This window comes from Apium graveolens, chromosome 7, assembly GCF_009905375.1.
Source record: "Apium graveolens cultivar Ventura chromosome 7, ASM990537v1, whole genome shotgun sequence".
In the NCBI taxonomy this organism is placed as follows: Eukaryota; Viridiplantae; Streptophyta; class Magnoliopsida; order Apiales; family Apiaceae; genus Apium; species Apium graveolens.
This window is the reverse complement of record NC_133653.1, coordinates 73,021,230-73,037,473: the sequence shown is the minus strand read 5'-3', so window position 1 is coordinate 73,037,473 and position 16,244 is coordinate 73,021,230.

The following is a 16,244-nucleotide window of genomic DNA, read 5'->3' as shown; positions in this document are numbered from 1 at the left end:
GATGAAAATGATTTTACTTGGCTTGGTTGCTTTGCTTTTGTGTTTGATTTAGTCAATTACCTTCTTGCCCTTGAATTTGTGTGGTTACAAAGCCACCACACCTCCTTCCTTCCCATGTCATGCTTGTGTCATCCTCATGATGTCATCCTCCCTTCCTTGTCCTCTTTCTATTGGTTGGATGACATCATTACCACTAATCCCTTTGATTAACTTCCTAATCGTTTGCCTAATGACCGCTGATCTTTTATACGGTTCGCTTAACTTTCGTTTTCGTTTATCGTTTGAAGGATCATACCCGGGATCTTATTACTTAGGTTCCTTTAACCTTTCTCAATAAATTATATTCCTTTTTATGATCCTCTATTATAATCCTTTAATTTAAATCCTTTTTATCCTGTTACCTTATACTCAATTCTCTCCGTATCTTGTGGATTTCCGGGAAAAACCAAAGTGTTCGGAATTGGATTCTGACGATCTTTACATACACTTATATACTTCATAGAGTACTAATAATATCCCAGAATATCCATAACAGAACCCCTACATAGTGTGGCGTGAAAATTTTTCTCATTCAGCTAAAACACTATTCACAAGGGTTACAAAAAGTTGAAAATTTTGGGGTTATTACAGTCTCCCCTCCTTAAAAGGATTCCGTCCCGGAATCAAACAGAAAACAAATGGGGGTACTTTTCTAGCATTGTGCTCTCTAGTTCCCAAGTTGATTCTTCCACGTTATGATTCTGCCATAGTACTCTGACTAGCTTGATCACTTTGTTCCGAAGCACCTGCTCCTTCTTATCCATAATCCTTACTGGCTTCTCCACGTAAGTTAGATCTGGCTGCATATCCACCTGCTCGTACTCCACTATGTGCCTGGCATCCCGATGATACCTCCTTAGCATTGACACATGGAACACATTATGAACTTGTTGCAAATTAGGGGGTAGGGCTAGCTCGTAAGCTAACTTTCCAATCCGTCTTAATATCTCAAAAGGTCCAATGTATCTTGGGCTTAGTTTTCCTTTCTTTCCGAACCTCATTAATCCCTTCCAAGGGGATACTTTCAACAGTACTAAGTCCCCTACTTCATATTCCTTGTCCTTTCGGGCTAGGTCTGCATATTTCTTCTGTCTGTCTTGGGCTGCTACAAGTCGCCCTCTGATAAGATCCACTATATCTTTGGTCCTTTGGACCACTTCGGGTCCGAGCATCTTCCGCTCTCCTACTTCATCCCAGTATAAGGGAGATCGACACCTTCTTCCGTACAGGGCCTCATAAGGTGGCATTCCGATGCTAGCATGAAAGCTATAGTTATAAGAAAACTCGATCAACGGCAAGTGATCATCCCAACTTCCTTTAAGGTCTATTGCACAGACTCTCAACATATCCTCTAGTGTCTGGATGGTCCTTTCACTCTGTCCATCCGTCTGGGGATGGTACGCGGTACTCATATTTAACTTGGTCCCCGCACATTCCTGAAAGCTCCTCCAAAATCTGGAGTTGAACCTGGGGTCTCGGTCTGAGACAATGGACGCTGGGACTCCATGTCGCGTCACTATTTCCTTAAGGTAAATGTCCACCAGTCTATCGACTGTGTATCTCTCATTGATAGGAATGAAATGAGCTGACTTTGTCAGTCGGTCTATAATTACCCAAATGGCGTCGTGATTGGCTTTCGTCCTTGGCAAGCCTACAACAAAATCCATCGCTATCTGTTCCCATTTCCATTCGGGAATCTCCAGGGGTCGCAAAAGTCCACTGGGTCTCTGGTGCTCTGCCTTTACTCTTTGGCAAGTCAAACACTTGTTTACCCATTCTGCTACATCCCTCTTCATGTTGGGCCACCAGTAATATTCCTTCAAATCCCTATACATCTTGGTACTTCCCGGGTGAATGGAATACCTTGAACTATGGCTTTCATCCAAAATCTCATCTTTAAGTTCTTGAACATTCGGAACCCAAATTCGGTAGGAGTACCTCATTATCCCTTTATCATCTTTCTCAGTATGGATCTCCTCTCCAGTCATTGACTCTCTGCCTTCATTTATTATTTTCTCCTGGCATAATCTGATCTTTTCCAATAACTCTGGCTGCATTGAGATCTCAAAAAGCTTTTCAGCTCTGGTTTCGGTTACCTTTACTTCTATTTCCATTCTCTCAAAATCCCTTATCAACTCTTCCGAAGTCGTTATCATTCTGAGTCTCTCCTTTCTACTAAGGGCATCAGCCACCACATTGGCTTTCCCTGGATGATAGAGAATCTCACAATCATAGTCCTTGATTAGTTCTAACCATCTCCTCTGGCGCATGTTGAGCTCTTTCTGTGTAAATATGTACTTGAGGCTCTTATGGTCTGTGAAAATCTCGCACTTCTCTCCATACAAGTAGTGCCTCTAAATTTTTAAAGCAAATACTATTGCCGCGAGCTCAAGGTCATGAGTAGGATATCTAACCTCATATTCCTTTAGTTGTCTCGACGCATACACAATAACTTTACCGTGCTGCATAAGCACACATCCTAATCCTTTGTGCGACGCGTCACTATATATCACAAAATCTCCTTTACCGCCCGGCAATGCCAATACCGGAGCCGTTATCAACCTTTTCTTTAATTCCTGAAAACTGTTCTCGCATTTCTCCGTCCATTCAAACTTCTCTGTCTTACGAGTAAGTCGTGTCAAAGGGGCTGCGATCTTCGCAAAGTCCTGAACAAATCTACGATAGTAGCCGGCCAATCCTATGAAACTTCTTACCTCTGTGGGTGTGGTTGGCCTTCCCCAATTTGAGACCGCCTCTATCTTGGAGGGGTCGACCAATACTCCTTCTTTATTGATCACATGTCCTAAAAACTGTACTTCATTCCGCCAGAATTCACACTTCGAGAATTTGGCATATAACTGCTCCTCTTTGAGTATTCCTAGAGCTATCCTCAAATGCTCTGCATGTTCTGCCTCAGTCCTTGAGTAGATCAAAATATCATCGATAAAAACTATCACACACTTGTCCAAGTATTTCTTAAATACTCTATTCATTAAATCCATGAAAGCCGCTGGGGCGTTGGTTAATCCAAAGGACATTACCAAGAACTCATAATGCCCATACCTGGTACGGAACGCTGTCTTGGAAATATCTTTGGGTTTAATCTTTAGTTGGTGATATCCAGTTCTCAGGTCGATCTTGGAAAAATAAACAGCATCCTTTAGTTGGTCGAACAGATCGTCTATTCTAGGTAATGGGTACCTGTTCTTTATGGTTAGCTTGTTCAACTCTCGATAGTCTATGCACAACCTCATGCTCCCATCTTTCTTCTTAACAAATAAAACTGGTGCTCCCCACGGAGACACACTGGGTCTTATCATACCCTTATCCAAGAGTTCCTGCAATTGGATAGCTAATTCCTTCATTTCTAATGGGGCTAACCGGTAAGGTGCTTTTGAAACTGGCGCCGTCCCTGGGGCCAACTCAATAGCAAATTCAATCACTCTATCGGGTGGTAATCCCGGAAGGTCTTGGGGGAATACATCTTCAAATTCGTTGAATACTGGAATATCTTGTAAGTTGGGCACCTCCTTCTGCGTGTCCACCATATAGGCTATGTAAGCCTCACTTCCTTTTCGTAGCATCCTTTTGGCCTGGGCCATAGTCAAAAATTTCTGCGTCTGCCTCTTTCCTCTAAATATAACTTCTTTCTTCCCGGGGATATTTAACTTAACTTTCTTCCCTTTACAGTCTATCTGAGCATCGTTTCTAGATAGCCAGTCCATTCCCAAAATCACATCAAACTCCCCTAATTTAAAAGGAATCAGATCAACACTGAAAGATTGCTCCCCTATGTCTATCTCACAGGCGGGGTGAATCTGGTTAACAGGAATAATTTCATGATTGGCTATTTCTACTTGTAAGGGTTTTATCAAGGGTTTAGCCTTAAGTCTTAACTTAGCGCAAGGTCCTTTGATATAAAAGATTTAGTTGCTCCCGAATCAAATAAAACATTTGTACTGACTGAATTTAGAGAAAGGGTACCTGCTATCACATCTGAATCTTTCATAGCATCCTGGACTGTCATGTTGAAAGTCCTCGCAGTAGGTGGCTTATTGGAAGCAGCCCTGCTTGCTCCCGAAGCTGCTGGTTTGTTCATTGGGCATTCCCTCTTCCAATGACCTGGGCGTCCGCACTGATGACAAGTGGCGGTTGGAATGACGGCAGGGGTTGATGATGGGCACTTATTTGAGTAGTGGCCTTCCCGACCGCACTTAAAACAGGTTACAGGCTTTCCTTTACACTCCCCAGTGTGATTCCTTCCACATATGTTACAGGCTGGCAATGGGGGTCGAGACTGGTTGAAATAGGACATTCTTGACTTCTGGCCGCCCTGGCTCACACTCACACTCATTGGACGCTTAAACCCAGTGTTCCTTCCTGGTAGGGACACTACTCCTCGATTAAATCTAGTTGGGAAGCTCCTTCCTGCGGAACCTCCACCCATGCTCATACTTTTCCTCTTTATTCCTTTCTTCTCTCTTTCCTTCTGCATCTGTTCACTTCCGACTTCTACAATCGTTGCCTTTTGCACCAGAGTGGCATAGTCCGTAAGCTCAAGGATTGCCACCCTATTCTGAATCCACGGTTTCAGTCCCTGCTGAAACCTCCTAGCTTTCTTTTCCTCGGTGCTCACAAACTCCGGCACAAACCTTGATAACTCAGTAAATTTCGCTTCGTACTCTGCTACAGACAAGTTATTCTGCTTTAGCTCCAAGAACTTGAGCTCCATCTGGTTTTCCATAAACCTCGGGAAATACTTTCCCAGAAACAACTGACTAAATCTCTCCCAGGTTATAATAGCATCTGTCTCCATGTTTTTCTTGGCCTCCCACCAGTAGTTAGCTTCTCCTTTCAGAAGGTAGGTAGCAAATACAGTCTTCTGTGCCTCCTCGGTACTCAAAATCTCAAAAGATTTCTCCATTTCCTTTAACCATGCCCTTGCCTCAACTGGGTCGGCTGATCCGTGGAACTCAGGGGGCTTAAGGGACTTAAAAGCCCTGAAAGAGTTTGCCACAACATTGTTACTTCCTTGAGGGGGTGGGTTGGGTTGACGTTCCAAATTCTTCCTTAGGAGTTGCATGAACTGGCCCATGGGATCCATGCCTGGGTTTGGTACTGGTTGTTCCACCTCAGTTTCTTCTTCTTCAGCCTCTATCTCAAATCCCTCAACATCATATGTTTCCTCTTCCTCTTCATACAGGGAGTCATCCTGTTCCACATAATCCTCATCTTCCTCTTCACTGTGCTCCTGGTTCCTATCATCCTGGTTATGGCTTCCCTGGTCTTCAGATCCAGGGTTCGCCCTAGTTCCAATCTTTCTTGGCGGCATGATTCTGATAATAATAAAAACAATTATTGGGAAAATTCAACGTTAGGTCACAATCATATACAACATTGTGCCTTGCACAGCTCTTATAATGGGGAGAACGTATAACGCAATTCTATTATTTTAAGAAAGTTCTAATATGAAGTGCAGTAATAATAGTGATAAAAACAGTGATCCCGTCACTATGGAACTGAACCGAAAGGAAACAAATATATACATAATGCGAGAAATACATAGTTTGATCTGGTCAAAAGTACAACAGTGCTACAGTCATCTGTCCCAAAAGTGATACACAAGAGTCTATCTGTCTAGTCAGAAAAAGGGATGTTATATACAAGTCAACTATCCCGGAAAATTGGCTCTTACTAAGGCCTCGGCTAACTAGACAACTAGACTATTCCATCATCAATCCTGAATCACACACCGGAGCGGGTCAGCTCCCAAACCCTTTCCATCGCACGACGGAAGATATAGTCGGCCTGCCTCCTGGAGATCCTACCATGCCTGTCCCCCTGGAGCGATCTGAGCCTCGCTCGGGATGTGAGCTCTATCCCCGTAAGCTCCCTCCTCAAGGATCGGGGTATAGAAGCCCTAGTCTCATAAGCTCGGGTACGCCTACCCGCCCTCTCTGCATCCAACTCCCTCCTGGCCTCATCTAGTCGGCCCTCGGCAACAGCCACTCGGGTCCTCAATACATCCTGAACATATCCATGAGCTAACGAAGACTGCCTGTGGGCAGGGTCAAGAGGTGGTGAATCCGGAGCCGTTGAGGGTGCCTCCTCGGTCTGCCTAGGCTCGGAAGTATGGGTCTCTGAGCTGTCATCATCAGGAATCCAAGATAGTGGTGGAGGGGTAGGGGCTCTGACCACCGGAAGTGTGGGTAATGGGGTACCAGCATACACTACCATAGGTCCAACACGCTCCTCAGCTACTGGGACCTCATCCAGGTCCTCCTCATCTGGAATAGCAATAACCTCTGTCTCTGACTCCTCTGAGGGGTCCTCCTCATCTGAAACAGCAATGACCTCCGTCTCAGGCTCCTCTGAGGGGTCCTCCTCATCCTCCTCCATCTCAGGCTCCTCCTGATCCTCAACATCTAGCAATGCCTCATCATGCTCACGCTCGAACATCTCAGGGTCCTCTATCTCAGGCGCCTACATATTAAATGAGCTAAGTTACTATCATGATACTTATAAGGGTTCCCGTAAGGGTTTTAACTGTCAGCACTACTTTAAGTAGTCCGACCATGAACTTGGCAAGAGTTCTTATTATCTTTGTGAGTTTGTTATTATATCGACGCATTATCTCTGAGGTTTATAACGCTTAGCTCTGATACCATTTCTGTAACACCCCCAGATTCGGGGTCGGGGATCCGGGTTGTCACGGTCTTTCTTTCCACAATATCACTTCACTTAATTAATAATGAATAACCTCATGTTGTGACCCCATACTAACACACACCACAACCCGTTATAGTCTCAGAGATGAAATTGAAATAAGTACAAGTCTTTGAATCCACCATTTAAAAGTTATTACAACCCAAAATGATTACTTGATAAATTTACAGTTAATTGCCATTATCTGCCACAAGTTATAATTATACATAATTTGATTCTCAAAAGTAGATGGTCTGAACTACAATGAATCTACCTCTGCAGCTATAGCAGCTACAACATCATCGGGAAGACGCGGGACGCTTCCCACGTGCTTGCGCTGGGTCTGCTGGAGTCTGGCCATCTCTCCTAACTGTTGTTGTGTGATGAAGAAATAAAGCAAGAGTGAGCCTTACAGCTCGCAAGATAATACATAGTGATAACAATAATATAAGTATCTAAATGGATACTTAATAGAATCTCTATCATGTGTAAGATAATTACTTACTAGATATAAGTAAAAACAAGGAATGAAGTTACCAATACTTCACCACACTTATATCATTTATAAAGCTACTTGAACTACCACCGTTCAAAGTATTATAAGTTTTAAGAAAAACATCCCATAAATGAGACCACAAGTTAAGACTTGAATAGATTCAATCTTTGAAATATTATTGAATGAAAAAAAGTTACGAGATACTTTATTTAGTCCCGATATATATATCCACATATATATCTCTTAAACATTTCCTGGAACCTCTGTTATGTAAAGTATGAACAGAGTTTGAAACATCCAATAAATTTTGGAAAAGAAAAGAATTTTGGCATAAACCAGATATCTTGCTGATCAGGCAAAGATACCAATAAGTAACCTTTTCTACTAGTAGATGGATGAATCCTGTAATAACCCCAAAATTTTCAACTTTTTGTAACCCTTGTGAATAGTGTTTTAGCTGAATGAAGAAACTTTTCATGCCACACTATGTAGGGGTTCTGTTATGGATATTCTGGGATATTATTAGTACTCTATGAAGTATATAAGTGTATGTAAAGATCGTCAGAATCCAATTCCGAACACTTTGGTTTTTCCCGGAAATCCACAAGATACGGAGAGAATTGAGTATAAGGTAACAGGATAAAAAAGATTTAAATTAAAGGATTATAATAGAGGATCATAAAAAGGAATATAATGTATTGAGAAAGGTTAAGGGAACCTAAGTAATAAGATCCCGGGTATGATCCTTCAAACGATAAACGAGAACGAAAGTTAAGCGAACCGTATAACAGATCAGCGGTCATTAGGCAAACGATTAGGAAGTTAATCAAAGGGATTAGTGGGAATGATGTCAACCAACCAATAGAAAGAGGACAAGGAAGTGAGGATGACATCATGAGGATGACATAAGCATGACATGGGAAGGAAGGAGGTGTGGTGGCTTTGTAACCACACAAATCCAAGGGCAAGAAGGTAATTGACTAAAGCAAGCACAAAAACCAATCAACCAAGCCAAGTAAAATCATTTTCATCAAAAATCAAAAGCAACCAAGGCTTTGTTCTTCATTGCTCACGGCTTTTCACTATTCAAAAGGCAAGAGAAATTCAAAATCCAAGATCCAAGCTTCCTAAATTGGTAAGATAATTCCCTAATCATCTTCATGCTTAGTTAGGACTATATCATGAGTTTAAGCCATTAATTCTTTCTCTATCTTCTTCATTTAATCAAAGAAGAAGACAATGAATAGTGTTTTCAAGTTTTTAACTTGAACTTTTTCTTGTTTTCTTGAAGATCCAAGCATTCTTAAGACTTCTCAAAGCTTCTTAAGGCTTCCTAGCTCCACCCACCACTTCAAGGAAGGTATACCATCTCCAAACCCTAGATTCCTATATATTATAAGATGATTTTGATTAGTGGGTTGATATTGTATTTTGTTGTTATGATTTAGAGTTTGGGATTTGGAATGGTAGTGAAATGGAATGGTAATTGTTGTGGTTTTGATTTAAAGGAACTTAAGTATGATTAAAGTTAAGTTTAAGCATAAGTATGAATGATTAAATTGAATTGGTTGGGGTTTTTATGATGTGATAAGGATGGATGTTTGTTGTGTGTTGGATTTGAGGTTGGTTTGTGGTTGGTTTTGTATGGTTTAAAATTTGGAAATCGCGTAAACATAGCCGTCGTAACGTCCGATTTTCTTTGGACTGTTTTTGTGCATAGCATTAGGACCCGAGAACCCCCTGCTAGATTATGACCACTGCCATGTTTAGATAGCTCATGTTACGAGCTTCGTTTTGATATGTAGTTCGTTCGATTCCGATGCACGGTTTAGGAGAAACGACCGTTTCAAGTAACGGCGTTTCGCGAACGAAACTTTTTCCCTCGCCTTACTTTGAAATGTAGGTTAAAGACCAAAAAGGGTTAATTAATGTATGAAGCATTTATGGTAAGTGTGTTAGGCAGTTGGTAAGACATTCGCGAAGGAATCGCTTTAAAACTCGTAAAGGTTAAATTATTAAAAATGGTGGAGCCGAGGGTACCCGAGTGACTTAAGCGAATCGGTGAGCGCAAAACAAGCGTTAGAGTCTAAGTTAGTTAAAGTATAGATTTACAAGTGATTTTGGTTTAATTCCAACTTACTTGTTGTTTATAGGTTACCAGACTCGTCCCGAGCCTTTCTCACCCCCAAGTCGCTCAGGCAAGTATTCTATCCGTTATACTGTTGTTGTGATGAATATATGTATTTGCATTATCTTGCGATAGATGCATGTTGGATAATTAGCAAATGATGCGATATATTGTAGCATGTGATATGATATATATATGCATGCCTGTTTCATATTCTTGGAATATATATCTGTTGGTTCAGTTGATAATACCTATGCTAGAGGATAGCGGTAACTTGTATATACCCTTAGTATAGGGACCCAAAGGTGAAAATATTTTCTAAAACCGGGAGTCGAGGATCCCGAGTAATTTTGTATATATGGATATGGATATATATATATATATATGGTTATAGTTTCCAAACTATTAATCGAATAAGGTTTATTCGATAACTTTATTTTATTAATGAATATTATCTTGAATATTCATTCGAGGACTTATGACTCCTTTATATTATTTATTGAATATTACTTGGATATTCATTTGAGGATGTATGACTCCTTTATTTTATTTAATGAATATTATTTATAATATTCATTCGAGGTATTATGACTCGGCTTATTATTTAATGAATATTATTTGAATATTCATTCGAAGGCTTATGACTCAGTTTATATTATTTAATGAATATTATTTGAATATTCATTTGAGGATCTATGACTCCGATTATTTGCTGAAATATATTCTTTATTTTATTAAAGAATAAGGTGTTAATAATCAAACTTATTTTTGATTATTCAAATAAAGATAATACTTTCATATAAGTATATCTTTGGTTATTTAATACTCGTTTCAAGTATAAGTTTTAATACTTCTACTTCAATGATTTTTATAAAGATTATTCTTTATGGGAATATTATTTAAATAATAATATTCAGTCATTTTCTAAATATTCTGGGGACTGATTTACTTCATTAAATCAGTTTTACTCCAAACACTCTTTAAAGTGTTTTCGAGTCTTTAAAATGATTTTCAAAAGTGAAAGCGGATCCCAAAACTATTTTAATATTTAAGATCTTCCTTTTAAAAAGGGGATTTAAATACTCGCTCAAAACCTGGGGAATCCGGCTCTGTGGTGTATTTTATATTCGCAACAAGGTTGCTGTCTTGGTAAAAGAGTTTTTGATTACTTACCCAATATTCGGGAAGTAAAATTCTTGGAACAAGTTAATCCATTAACAGGCATCGCCTGGGAAATATCGGTGAGTTTTCCTTTCCAACTAGATACGACTTCTTGGTGAAGCCGTATCAACAAGTTTCTACTTGGGGAAAGGGGGAACGAGCTTTACGTTTCAGAGTCATGGATTTCATCTGAACTAGGAGTGGCGTAAGTGGTCGAGTAGCGCCGGCCCAGTCTTATTATATTGGCCCAAATGGCCTGGAAGTTCCGCTAAGGCGGTCCATTCCTTAGGAGTTCAGTGTTCGGTTGACAAGTAAATCCGACAGGTTCTCCTCTACATGTAGAAAATGGTGGGGTTGTACTACTACGACTGATCATCGTAAGTGGTCTTCCTGGCGCGGTAAACTCCCGTAATGAGTTCATCATCCATTTGGATAATTCTGCAACACTGCCCGTAGCATTTCGATCGAAAGGCTACTAATGGGTGGTTGCCGAAGCATTGACAGGGTCAAACATTTTTATTGGTGTATCCATTGAATGAAGTATCTCGTAACTTCATCTCTTTTCAAAATATTTCAAAGATCAAATATTTTCAAGTTTTATTTGTGGTCTCATCTATGGGATGACCTCGTGAATCTTATAATACTTTGAACGGTGATAGTTCAAGTAGCTTTATAAATGATATAAGTGTGGGGAAGTATTGGTAACTTCATTCCTTGTTTTTACTTATATCTAGTAAGTAATTATCTTACACACGATAAAGATTCTAGTAAGTATCCATTTAGATACTTGTATTATTATTATCACTACATATTATCTTGCGAGCTGTAAGGCTCACTCTTGCTTTATTTCTTCATCACACAACAACAGTTAGGAGAGATGGCCAGACTCCAGCAGACCCAGCGCAAGCGCGTGGGAAGCGTCCCGCGTCTTTCCGATGATGTTGTAGCTGCTATAGCTGCAGAGGTAGATCCATTGTAGTTCAGACCGTCTACTTTGGAGAATCAAATTATGTATAATTATAACTTGTGGCAGATAATGGCAATTAACAGTAAATTATCAAGTAATCATTTTGGGTTGTAATAATTTTAAATTGTGGATTCAAAGACTTGTACTTATTTCAATTTCATCTCTGAGACTATAACGGGTTGTGGTGTGTGTTAGTGTGGGGTCACAGCATGAGGTTATTTATTATTAATTAAGTGAAGTGATATTGTGGAAAGAAAGACCGTGACAACCCGGATCCCCGACCCCGGATCTGGGGGTGTTACAAATCCCCCACCGGTCATCACCCTGGCCACATAAGGACCTTGTGCTGGACCGCCACCCGGCCTCTTACGCGTTGATGGACTGCCACCCAGCCACTTACACTTTGATAGACCGTACCCCGGCCTGTCGCTTATGCCGACTCAATTAGATGGGCTTACTTCCCGAACATTGGGCAAGTAATCAATTCATTTACCAAAACTGCAACCTCGTTGCGAATATAAAATACACCACAGAGCCGGATTCCCCAGGTTTTGAGCGAGTATTTAAATCCCCTTAAAAAAGGAAGATCTTAAATATAAAAATGAGTTTTGGGATCCGCTCTGACTTTAAAAATCATTTTGAAGACTCGAAAACACTTTATAGAGTGTTTGGAGTAAAGCTGATTTAATGAAGTAAATCAGTCCCCAGAATATTTAGAAAATGACTGAATATTATTATTTAAATAATATTCCCATAAAGAATAATCTTTATAAAAATAATTGAAGTAGAAGTATTAAAACTTCTACTTGAAACGAGTATTAAATAACCAAAGATATACTTATATGAAAGTACTATCTTTATTTGAATAATCGAAAATAAGTTTGATTATTGACACCTTATTCTTTAATAAAATAAAGAATATATCTCAGCAAATAATCGGAGTCATAGATACTCAAATGAATATTCAAATAATATTCATTAAATAATATAAACTGAGTCATAAGCCCTCGAATGAATATTCAAATAATATTCAATAAATAATATAAAAGAGTCATAAGCCCTCGAATGAATATTCAAATAATATTCAGATAATTAAAATAAAAGGAGTCATAAGTCCTCGAATGAATATTCAAAATAATATTCAATAATAAAATAAAGTTAAAGTTATCGAATAAACCTTATTCGATTAATAGTTTTGAAAACTATGACCATATATATATATAAGTATATATATATATATTTATATCCATATATACAAAATCTACTCGGGATCCTCGACTCCCGGTTTTAGAAAATATTTTCACCTTTGGGTCCCTGTACTAAGGGTATATGCAAATTACCGCTATCCTCTAGCATAGGTATTATCAACTGAATCAACAGATATATATGGAAAGAATACGAAACAGGCATGCATATATATATATACCATAGTAGCATGCTTCAATATATAACAACATTTGCTAATTAACCAACATGCATCTATCGCAAGATAATGCAAATACATATATTCATCACAGCAACAGTTATAACGGGTAGAAAACTTGCCTGAGCGACTCGGGGTGATAAAAGGCTCGGGACGAGTCTGGTAACCTATAAACAACAAGTAAGTTGGAATTAAACCAAAATCACTTGTAAATCTATACTTTAACTAACTTAGACTCTAACGCTTGTTTTGCGCTCACTGATTTGCTTAAGTCACTCGGGTACCCTCGGCTCCACCATTTTTAATAATTTAACCTTTACGAGTTTTAAAGCAATTCCTTCGCGAGTGTCTTACCAACTGCCTAACACACTTACCATAAATGTTTCATACATTAATTAACCCTTTTTGGTCTTTAACCTATGTTTCAAAGTAAGGCGAGGGAAAAAGTTTCGTTCGCGAAACGCCGTTACTTGAAACGGTCGTTTCTCCTAAACCGTGCATCGGAATCGAACGAACTACATATCAAAACGAAGCTCGTAACATGAGCTATCTAATCATGGCAGTGGTCATAATCTAGCAGGGGGTTCTCGGGTCCTAATGCTATGCACAAAAACAGTCCAAAGAAAATCGGACGTTACGACGGCTATGTTTACGCGATTTCCAATATTTTAAACCATTCAAAACCATCCCAAATCAACCTCAAATCCAACATACAACCAACATCCATCCTTATCACATCATAACAACCCCAACCAATTCAATTTAATCATTCATTCTTATGCCTAAACTTAACTTTAATCATACTTAAGTTCTTTTAATCAAAACCACAACATTTACCATTCCATTTCACTACCATTTCAAATCCCAAACTCTAATCACAACAACAAGCTACAATATCATCCTACTACTCAAAATCATCTTATAATATATAGGAATCTAGGGTTTGGAGATGGTATACCTTCCTTGAAGTGGTGGGAGGAGCTAGGAAGCCTTAAGAAGCTTTGAGAAGTCTTAAGAATGCTTGGATCTTCAAGAAAAACAAGAAAAATTTCAAGTTAAAAACTTGAAAACACTATTCATTGTCTTCTTCTTTGATTAAATGAAGAAGATTGAGAAGGAATTAATGGCTTAAACTCATGATATAGTCCTAACTAAGCATGAAGATGATTAGGGAATTATCTTACCAATTTAGGAGGCTTGGATCTTGAGTTTTGAAATTCTTTGCCTTTAAAATGCTAAAAAGCCGAGAGCTCTTCAAGAACAAGCCTTGGTTGCTTTTTGATTTTTGATAAAAATGATTTTACTTGGCTTGGTTGCTTTGCTTTTGTGTTTGATTTAGTCAATTACCTTCTTGCCCTTGAATTTGTGTGGTTACAAAGCCACCACACCTCCTTCCTTCCCATGTCATGCTTGTGTCATCCTCATGATGTCATCCTCCCTTCCTTGTCCTCTTTCTATTGGTTGGATGACATCATTCCCACTAATCCCTTTGATTAACTTCCTAATCGTTTGCCTAATGACCGCTGATCTTTTATACGGTTCGCTTAACTTTCGTTTTCGTTTATCGTTTGAAGGATCATACCCGGGATCTTATTACTTAGGTTCCTTTAACCTTTCTCAATAAATTATATTCCTTTTTATGATCCTCTATTATAATCCTTTAATTTAAATCCTATTTATCCTGTTACCTTATACTCAATTCTCTCCGTATCTTGTGGATTTCCGGGAAAAACCAAAGTGTTCGGAATTGGATTCTGACGATCTTTACATACACTTATATACTTCATAGAGTACTAATAATATCCCAGAATATCCATAACAGAACCCCTACATAGTGTGGCGTGAAAAGTTTTCTCATTCAGCTAAAACACTATTCACAAGGGTTACAAAAAGTTGAAAATTTTGGGATTATTACAAAGAGACTTGAACAGAATAACACTGGAAGTTTTGTATGAGATCTTGAAAACATGTGAGCATGAAACGTTGTAAAGAAATTCATTAAAGGCGAACCAAGGACATGTGATTGATGGTTCAGGTGCCTTAGTTGTCAATGACAGTGAAGCAAGTGAAGATAAACAAGATGTTCAAGTTCCAGTTATTCATATTGTGGAGAAAAAGAACAAATGACCTCAGAAACAAGTTATTTTGGAACTAGACCATTGATGAGCTAGATGAGATGGATCAATCTATGGCTTACCTAGCTAGAAAATTTTCTAACATAAGGGTAAAAAAGCCAAGGTTTTTCAAGAACAAGGGACAGCCCTCAAATAACAACAATTGGAAACCAAAAACTCAGTATAACTCAGCTAGCAAAGGTGGCTACAAAACTGGATATGTTGATAGATCAAAGATAAGGTGCTTCAACTGTGATGAATTGGGTCACTTTGCTACTGAGTGCAAGAAGCCAAAGAAAGTGAAGAAGGATAAAGCCTATATGGAATTTGAAGCAAAGTATGAAGCTCTCTTGAAGAAACAACAGGGAAAGGCTTACATAGCTGAAGGAAAGAGTTGAAATGATACTGATGAAGAAGATGAGAATGAAGATTTTGGAAAATATGCACTTATGGCTCTTGAGCAAGGAGAATCATACTCATCAAAATCAGAGGTACCAACTCTAACTACCATTGATTTAAATACAAGCCAATATAAAGAAACCGTTGAAAAGATGAGTATAGAGATGTTTCATATCCACACAAGCATGGTGGTAGCTACAGAGGAAGTGAATAGACTGTCAAAGATAAATGAGAAGCTTGAGATTGAGAAGCAAGAATTGGAGCTGCAGCTTGTTGAGCTTGAAACTGTCAAGCAAGAAATAAATATCTGAAAAACAAGCTCAAGTGTGTAAATGAAATAGAATCTATGTTGAGGGAAAAATTGGAGAAGAATGAGGAGAAACTGAAGTCTTTCAGAAATGCATCTCAGTTGGTTGGACGGTACCATGAGAAGAACAAACCATGTGCTAATATAGCTATTGGTTTGGACTATGATGCCTTGAATAATAATAAGAAAAATGAATGTGACAAAGGAAAAGCAATTGCAAATCAAGATGTCCCTGTTATGCTGAGAAAAGTTAATGCACCTTTGTTCAAGGCATGTGAAGTCAATTTTAGTAAAGTTGAGTTGGTCATCAAGCAAGAGCTTGCAGATGAAGACAATGAAAAGAAAAATGAAGAAACCATTCCACTACTAAAATTGAATAGAAGCCCATGGTAAATCAAGTTTCTAAGAAGCCAATCAAGGAAATCAAGACTGGGAATGCAGGAAAGAAAAAGAAGAACGGGAATGGGAAAATTGGAGTAAACAAGAGCAATAACTTTGTATTTGT